The sequence below is a fragment of the Lampris incognitus genome, chromosome 13, assembly GCF_029633865.1.
Source record: "Lampris incognitus isolate fLamInc1 chromosome 13, fLamInc1.hap2, whole genome shotgun sequence".
Taxonomy (NCBI): domain Eukaryota; kingdom Metazoa; phylum Chordata; class Actinopteri; order Lampriformes; family Lampridae; genus Lampris; species Lampris incognitus.
The window spans coordinates 10,065,823-10,075,952 of record NC_079223.1 but is presented as its reverse complement, the minus strand read 5'-3'; positions in this window follow the sequence as shown (position 1 = coordinate 10,075,952).

Genomic DNA, 10,130 nt, shown 5'->3' with positions numbered 1-10,130 from the left:
GGGATTCACTCGCACACACTGTAAAGTGTGTGAGTGACGAGTGGTTTCAGAGGGACGCCGGCGCTTTGATGGGGGGGGGTGCGAGAGCACCGTCAGCACAATCCCCCCCCCCACCACCTTTTCCAACTGCTTCTGTAAAAACACCCTCGTCAGCCGACCCACGAGGCCGCTTTTGATGAATGAACGCGGTGCACACGCACGCCGACCGCGGCCCACATTTCCCCCGTTGAAACACAGCGACTTCACGCACGGCACAATCTTCAACGGCGGACGCCCCATAAGGAGGTAATAATTTGCATAAAGAGGACCGATTAGAAAGGAAGGCCGGGGCACCCTGAGAATGGAAAGAGGTGGAGGGGGGGTGGAGGAGGGGGGGGGGGGGGACGACGACTGAGCAGCAAATAGACATTTGAGGTGATATTACTCCTTTGCCAAGAAAGGAAGCCCGATTTCAACGGCGGTGACATTCATTTCCTTTGAGGTGCCAGGAGGAGGATAAGGCAGGGCTGTTTCCTTTTTAATATATCTAACGGTGTCAGCACCCCTGCGGCACGCGGGACCGGCAAGCGGTTAGAGAGACATAGTCACCGGCTCGTTTCAAAGCAGCCGCACATGAAATAGGGATATCTGCACGTACATACAATATGTATGAACATCACACTGTGTGTGCCGGTGATATGCCGGCACATTTTTAGAACAGAATATAAATGTCTTCCCTCCCTGAGACGCTGCCCGCATTAAGCCAAGTGTTTCCATAAATGAGTGTGTCAGGAGGGATGCAAGTTTTAGCCCCAATTGCGCACAAATGCAGATGGTGTTGCTGAATTTGAATTTCAGAGCTCAGATAACCCAACGGAGGCTTCGCCGAGATGCCGCCTCTGTTAAGACACGCCGTGTTCCTGATGGTGAAAAGCTCAAGACGCCGCCGCGCTCAGGTATATCAAACGCGCTCCAATTCAGGCTTTTATTCCTCCAACAAACTGGCTATAATAACTAAGCAATGTTAAACAAATGCAACGATAGGGGGCGTCCGGGTGGCGTGGCGGTCTATTCCGTTGCCTACCAACAGGGGGATCGCCGGTTCGAATCCCCGTGTTACCCTCCAGCTTGGTCGGGCGTCCCTACAGACACAATTGGCCGCGTCTGCGGGTGGGAAGCCGGATGTGGGTATGTGTCCTGGTCGCTGCACTAGCGCCTCCTCTGGTCGGTCGGGGCGCCTGTTCGGGACGGGAGAGGGAACTGGAACTGATCCTCCCACGCGCTACGTCTCCCTGGCGAAACTCCTCACTGTCAGGTGAAAAGAAGCAGCTGGCGACTCCACATGTATCAGAGGAGGCATGTGGTAGTCTGCAGCCCTCCCCGGATGGATCGGCAGAGGGGGTGGAGCAGCGACCGGGACAGCTCGGAAGAGAGGGGTAATTGGCCGGTTACAACTCGGGGGGGGGGGGGAAGGGGGAAAAAAATCCAAGAAAAAAAAATTGGCCCTTTCTCTGCAACTGAGCCTCATTGCAAAATAGTCCAATTCACACCAGCGCTAATAGTCACCTGCAGTTACAGTGAACGTTATCAGCATCTTCAGAGAGTCGGTGGTAACCGACACCCAGACTTTCCAGTGACCATGGCAGCAGTGACTGTAGCCAGGCGAAGGCATCGTCGTGCCGGGCGTGCTCGTGAGCAGAGATACGAACTTCCAGGTCAAACAATTCTTGCTACACTTGATGACATCAAGGGCGACATTGAAGCTGCCTACTGTGTTCTTGGCACAAAGCCACCATTTGTACTTTGCCACATGGAAAATTACAATCAGACCCAAAACGAGGGCAAACTGCACCTAGCTGCGAAACTTTTATGGGCTTGTTTGTGCTGTAATATCATTAGTGCTACGGCTTGTGACTCGAACCTTGAGACGGGGCAGATTGCGGTTGCAAGTGCTGCATAAATCATGGCGCTATCAGTGGCTGCAATCCTTTCTTTGGGAATTCACCTGTCAACACAGAGTGAGTCTTAGAAAAACGAGACATCCCCAGATAGAAACAGATGAAAGAGGAGGGGGAGTTAACAGACAACTAGAACAGGTATACTTACAATTAAATTAAGTTCTCTTTCAAATCAAACATCCCAAGATACGAGTAGAAAGTATTGTTCTTGCAACTGCATTTATAGCCCTTTTTTTTACTCAAACGTAGCTTTTTTTGGGGGGGGAGGGGGATCCTCCCCTTTTTTCTCCCCAGTTGCACTTGGCCAATTACCCCACTCTTCCGAGTCATCCCGGTCGCTGCTTCACCTCCTCTGCTGATCCGGGGAGGGCTGCAGACTACCACACGCCTCCTCCGATACACGTGGAGTCGCCGGCCACTTCTTTTCACCTGACAGTGAGGAGTTTCACCAGGTGGACGTAGCACGTGGGAGGATCACGCTATTACCCCCAGTTCCACCTCCCCCCCAAACAGGTGCCCTGACCAACCAGAGGAGGCGCTAGTGCAGCGACCAGGACACATACCCACATCCTGCTTCCCACCCACAGACACGGCCAACTGTGTCTGTCGGGACGCCCGACCAAGCCGGAGGTAACACGGGGATTCAAACCAGTGATCTCTGTGTTGGCAGACAACGAAATAGACCGCCACGCCACCAGGACGCCCCTACTCAAAGGTAGTTTAACCATGTCATGTGATATGCTACTTCAGTACACTTTAACAACAAATATTACTCGGACCGCAACAGAAAATTGCAGATGAACATTTAATATACAAGAATTCCCTTTATAGACACTACCACCGACTATCCCTCTAACAAACTGGCCACAATTTCTAACCTTGACCATACACGGTCCAGCCATATACTAGGTTTTGAGCTACTGTTGTTATGGCAGAGCTCCTATTCTAAACTTACACCCCTCGCAAAAGCTCATTCTAACTGAGAGATGGGTGAAAAAGAACTCAGTGGAGTATTTGTCCTGTGGTTAAGCCACCTACTGGCTGTCGGAGACTCAGCTCTGCCTCTCTCGCAGGCGGCTGCTTCCTCTTATCACACCACCACTTGGCCCTATAGGGGTAATAGGATTGTGGCTCCCAGGGAAAGAGCCATGCTAACCAAGCAGGGGAGGGCCGAGGCAAAAGTGTGAAGGGCCTTCATGGCTGGCCAACATCATGAAAGCTAAAACCGGTAGGCGGGCGGGTGTATTCTCCTCGCTCCACAAATAACCTTGGTAAATTGCAAGCTTTGGAGGGTCAGTGGGACACTGGTCTGCCAGTGGATATCTGAAGGCCTGGGTATAACCTGTAATCCCACTGCCCAGAAAGGGAACAGCACAGCAGTCAATGTAAAATGCCTTTTTCTGCAAAATGGGAGACTGGGCATACATGAGCGTGGAGAGACAGGGTCGGGGTGGGGGGTGGTGTTTTTGTGATTTTTATACTTTGCAGTCGGTGGCAGTGGTAGATTCCTTCCTTGGCTGGCTGGATCCCAGCAGTTGCACAACTCTCACTTTGTTCTCAAAGGCTGCAGATGAAAGCTGCTCTGGGTCAAATGGGGGGGGGGGGGCAGGGGGGGGCAGTTATTTGACAGACAGCTGGATCACTTTGCTTTTGGATGCGGACCGGATGTGACTACTCCAACTCAGAGGAGGACTCTGGGGCTTAAGCAAGCATTCAGAGATTAAATATTGATTTTAAAAGTTGCCTTAATTCTCTGATGCCTTGAGGCACCAAAAGCAAAATGATGGGTTCCCCCCCCCCCCATTCCCTCCTGTAAAATGTGTTCTGTGCTACAGGGAGAACTATTGCACCTGTAGGCAGTGGAAAGCGTGGGTGGGTATTTTAGTTACATCAGCGCCTGAGAGCTCATGAGAAGGGCAGTAAAAGGCACTGCAGGTGGTAGAGGGTGGTGATGGTCATGCTGGTGTTTAGACAGAGGATAAGTGCCCTGGAGCACCATGTACGATAAGGAGGGCTAGAGATGCAGGGTTATTATTTTTTTTGGGGGAGGGGACACAGTGTAGCGGCTCCAAGATGCACACAAGCGACCCGATATCTGTATCAGATTGAACAGATAAGACTCATTTACCTCCAGGACTGAAGGCTTTATCTGGGAACCAAAGAGCCAGAGGAACAGGGTAGGACCGTATACTTACTATGGTCCAGTGTAAGAGTCCTCACTGGCAAACGGGATTTAAACAACAAAACTCACATTTTTGGTTATTTCTGGGCGGTTGTGTTGCTGGTAGCATTGTTTGTTACCTTAAGGAGCAAACTCATGTGTACATCAGAATTTTCAAAAAGGGGAAAAAAACATAGCATGTAGATGTAGAGGACAATGATGTGGTGCCCATGCATAAAGGATATAAAGGGGAGTAGATGTAGAGGATAGTGATGTGGTGTCCATGTATAAAGGATATAAAGGGGAGTAGATGTAGAGGATAGTGATGTGGTGTCCATGTATAAAGGATATAAAGGGGAGTAGATGTAGAGGATAGTGATGTGGTGTCCATGTATAAAGGATATAAAGGGGTGTAGATGTAGAGGATAATGATGTGGTACCCATGCATAAAGGATATAAAGGGGTGTAGATGTAGAGGATAATGATGTGGTGTCCATGTATAAAGGATATAAAGGGGAGTAGATGTAGAGGATAGTGATGTGGTGTCCATGTATAAAGGATATAAAGGGGTGTAGATGTAGAGGATAATGATGTGGTACCCATGCATAAAGGATATAAAGGGGTGTAGATGTAGAGCAGGGGTCGGGAACCTTTTTGACTGGGAGAGCCATAAAAGCCAAATATTTCTAAATATATTTCATTGAGAGCCATATAGTATTTTTAACGTATAATAAATTAAATATGTCTTACTTTTAATGCGACTTCTGGTGCTGCATGGTTTTGCTGATGGCCTTGTAGTCTGGTTCATACGTGGTGAGGTTGAGCTTCATGCAGGCGTTGAGGCTTCCATCAGTTAAACGTGAGCGTAGGTTGGTCTTAATGTTCCTCATATGCGAGAAAGACTGTTCACATGCATATGTAGAGCCAAACATGGTCAATACGGCAATACTCACACGCTGCATTGTGTGGTATGTCACAGGAAGCTCGTTCCAAGTTTTAAGAATCAGCTGGTCTTCAGGTTGAAGATTTTTAATTTCTGTCCACTTGTGTTCCCTCGCCAGCTCTGCTCGCTGTCGCGCAAGACTTTCCAACTCTCCATTAAGTGACTTGAACTTACTCATCCACATGTCTGATGCCTTCAGGTCAGCAACTTCCAGCTCAAAGTCTCCGATAGAGACCCTGGGGATGCATGTCAGGTCGATTTTGTCCACTGCACACTCATGTGGATGAGTGATGAACTTGAAAAGACCAGTGCGCGCACGAAATTCTCCAAAACGTGCTTTGAATGACTGCAGGAGATTGAACGTAAAGCCAGCTAGCTGCTGGAGATCCAGATGTTGAGTGGAGTCACTTGCTAAGCATGCATCTCTAAATTGTTGCAGTCTTTCAAAGTGCAGAAGACGACCTGTTTCAATGTCCCTGAGAAAGACTTCCAGCTTGCTTTCAAATGCAAACACTGCTTGTTGAAGGGATGAGATTGTATTTCCAATACCTTGCATTTTCACATTGAGCTGGTTCAGATGGCCAGTTATGTCCACGAGATAGTGAAACTGCAGGAGCCAGTCAGTGTTGTCTAGCTCAGGATGCTTGACGCCTTTCATTTCAAGAAAAGTCCGGATTTCACTCAGGCAAGCTGCAAAACGGCTGAGCACCTTCCCCCTTGACAACCAACGCACGTTGCTGTGTAAAAGCAGACCGGGATAATGATTCCCAACTTCTTCTAACAGAGCTTTAAACTGGCGATCATTTAAAGCTCGGGCAACAATAAAGTTGACCACTCGAATGACCAGAGACATCACCTCGCCAAGCTCCTGGCCACACGTCTGAGCGCAAAGCGCCTCCTGGTGCAGGATGCAATGAAAACTTAGGATGGCTCTCTTTTCATGTTCACGGAGAAGCGCTACAAATCCTTTGTTCTTCCCCAACATACAGGGTGCACCATCAGTACAGACAGAAATAAGTTTATCCATCGGTAGTTTTTTTTCTTTAGCAAACTCCATGAAAGACATGAATAAATCCTCTCCTCTTGTTGTCCCTTTCATTGGCAAAACAGCCAAGCTTTCCTCACGCAGTGTGTCACCTGCAGCATACCTGGCAATGATACTGCACTGAGATAGATGGCTAACGTCTGTTGACTCATCTAACGCGAGAGAAAAGTATGTCCCGGCGTTTATGTCCTTAATTTGTGTTTCCTCGACTTGATTTGCCATCATGATGCTACGATCGTGCACAGTTCTTGCTGACAGGGGCATGTCTTTTATTCGTTTGATTATCTTGTCTTTATTTGGGAAGTCATCAAACAGTTCATTGGCCACATCAAGCATGAATGTTTTGGCATACTCGCCATCTGTGAATGACTTTCCATTCCTTACTATTGCCAAAGCCCCCGCAAAGCTAGCGGAATTCCCGTCACCTTGCTTGGTCCACACACGTAGTTGCTGCTGACTCGTCTGCACTCTCCGCTGTAGCTCCTCGCATGCCCTTTTCCTGCCGTCCCCCGCTGGATATTTCGATGCAAATGAAGCATGGTGCGTATCGAAGTGCCGCTTTATATTTGACCGTTTCATCGATGCAATTTTATCATTGCATATTAGACATACCGCAGATCCTGCTCTCTCCACAAATGCAAATTCCTCTGTCCACGCAGCCTGGAATGCACGGTAATCATCGTCTTTTTTTCTTTTCGCCATCTTTTCCGTTACAAGGGTTGAAGCGGATAAACTAGTTGGCTATCTGATAAAATTGATTTCTTCACCTTTACAATGACCCGGACATGCTCGCGAGCCATTGGTTCCCGACCCGACCCACGGGTGACCCGTGACCCGTGAAATTTATCTTCAAAACTAATTTCTGTTTACTTTAAAATGACACAGTATTATTAAGAAATATCACAAGTATTTTAAAATCGGTTCCAAACTGATTTTTTTGAGAAAAAAAAAATTTCAACTCAAAATTGTCTGGGAGCCATATGCCGTCACCGGAAGAGCCATATATGGCTCGCGAGCCATAGGTTCCCGACCGCTGATGTAGAGGATAGTGATGTGGTGTCCATGTATAAAGGATATAAAGGGGAGTAGATGATGGTGGTGTCCATGCATAAAGGATATAAAGGGGTGTAGATGTAGAGGATAGTGATGTGGTACCCATGTTTTAAGGATATAGAGGGGAGTAGATGATGGTGGTGTCCATGCATAAAGGATATAAAGGGGTGTAGATGTACAGGACAGTCAAGTGCTGCCCATGTATAAAGGATATAAAGGGGTGTAGATGATTGAGGTGTCCACATATAAAGGCTATAAAGGGGTGTGGATGATTGAGGTGTCCACATATAAAGGCTATAAAGGGGTGTAGATGTAGAGGACAGAGATGGTGGTGTCCATGCATAAAATATATAAAGGGGTGTAGATGTAGAGGACAGCGATGGAGGTGTCCATGTATAAAGGATATAAAGGGGTGTAGCTGTAGAGGACAGTGATGGTGGTGTCCATGTATGAAAGGTTTCAGTGTCCTCGGCACATACCAACATATTTTCAGCTCAACCAGTGTAAAAAATAAAAATAAAAAAAAGAGTGAAGACCTGTTTAAGAAGTCAAAAGTAACAAAAAAAGCAACCTGAATACCTGAAAGCCAACGGGACCGCTGTTCAAGCGGTTTAAGACATATTTTCACAGTAACACCAGCTCTAAAATTTTTAGTAACTTTATATCAACAAACCCTTCTGTTATAAAACACGTGACTGGAAAATATGATTTTTTTAAATTTTTTTTGGAAGAGGTCTTTAAATTGTTCTGCAGCATCTGGTTTACCACCGGGGTTATAAGCTTTCAGGCTAAATTAAATCAAACAGACAAGCAGTCAAATCAGATTTATCCAAAAAAAAAAAAGGTGTTGAAATATATAATCATTAATGAGGTCAAGACGATAAGATTTATGTTACCTGGAGATTCAGTTAGCTCTGCGTAGATGTCTGGTTATCTTCATGTATCATTCATCTACCTACAGACCGACCAAAGAGGCACAAATCAAGACCTACAGGGTTTAGCTTTGATAAATAGCATGAATGCTTAGCAGTGGGCAAGGTGGAAAAATAATAACTGACATTAGAAATTGCACAATTAGGAATATATAATTAGTATATCGTGTTCATTTGTGCATATTGTTTGTGACTATGCACCTATATAGTATCTCTGTTGAGCCCGTGCTTTGATTTCACCAAAATGGCAGTGTCTTTTTTTTCTTTTGGACCCCCCCCCCCTTTCTCCCCAATCGTATCCGGCCAATTACCCCACTCTTCCCAGCCGTCCCGGTCACTGCTCCACCCCCTCTGCCCAATTACCCCACTCTTCCTGGTCGCTGCTCCACCCCCTCTGCCAAGCCGGGGAGGGCTGCAGACTACCACATGCCTCCTCCCATACATGTGGAGTCACCAGCCGCTTCTTTTCACCTGACAGTGAGGAGTTTCACCAGGGGGACGTAGCACATGGGAGGTTCACGCTATTCCCCCCAGCCCCCCTGAACAGGTGCCCCGACCGACCAGAGGAGGTGCTAGTGCAGCGACCAGGACACACACCCACATCCGGTTTCCCACCAGCAGACACAGCCTGTAGGGACGCCTGACCAAGCCGGAGGTAACACAGGGATTCGAACCACAGATCCCCGTGTTGGTAGGCAACGGAATAGACCGCCACGCTACCCGGACGCCCTTGGGGGTGTCAGCATTGCTTAAGGCGTATGTATATTTTTGGCAACCGTCTCTGATCAGGATTACAAGTGATCTATGTGTTGCAGGTGCAATGCATCATGGAACATGAGCAATTCTTGACATTTTAGTAGGCCATACACAAAATCTGCATTCAACACAGTGTAAATAATTACGGTATACCCATTTCACATCATCAGTATGGGGGCAGTATCGGTGGTATGTGCAGGGGTTTTAAGACCTGATGCAGTGGGTGAATGTACTGTTCTAGAAAACACCATGTAGGTCTATTTATCGACATCACCTTGTTAAAAAAAAAAAGAAAAAGAAAAAAAAAGCTGAGGACTAATGCCATATTTCACATGACAAATGACAAAGCTCTTACCCCCCACTCCTGATACCCTCCTCCCTTAGCCTTTGTATTTGTGGTGTAATACTGCCCTGCTCCCTTTTGGATGTAACTGAGTAAATAAATGAACAAGTAAAAGCACTTAAATGCATCCTCTACTTTTATGCAAGAGGGAATCACTAAATCTGCAGCACCGAGCTCGTCCCTTTCGACGGAAAAATCGTCCTTTATTTTACCAGCTGCTCAAAAATTCATTTGCATTAATGTCCTGCGACGTCACCCCCACCCACACAATTTATGCAGCGTATCTGGCTTTGCATCTTTATGATGGCGACAGAAACCTGCAATCCCACACAGTGTCCCAGAACACCGACGACTCTGAACAGAGTTGAGACGTAATGACTGGAGAGGCCTCCTCATCATATGCCTCAGATTGTTGCTGTGTTTTTCAAACCGCCGGTGGACCACTTGTGCCTGGCTGATGGGAACATTGTCATTCCAGAGAGCAATACTGCCATAAAGAGAGAAATGCATCATGGACTGGCGGTAATCACCATTACATGTCAGCAGTGCTTCGCCCCCTCGGGAGGTCCATCCCACATCGGCGTTGAATCGGCAGAGCTCTCTCACTTGGTTTTCCAAACAGAGCACTATTTAGTCTAAAAGTTTGCCAGATAAAGGGTAGTTGAAATGCAATGCAGAAAATAAAGTAAGAGGGAAAAAAATGCACATCTTGATGTGAATTGTCAAAATCTACTTTGTAAAATTCATCCCAAGGTGCATCGGAATATTGTTCTACAGCCTCAACGTCTCACTTTTGCATGGTGTCGTTTAGGAATCAGGAATATTTATTTGTCATTACATTCCTTGTACCTGCGCACATGAAATGAAATGAAATATCGTTTCCCCCAGCACACAGCAGTGCAACACAAAGACAAGAACACATATCCAAACTACATAACACACATATACAATATATATATA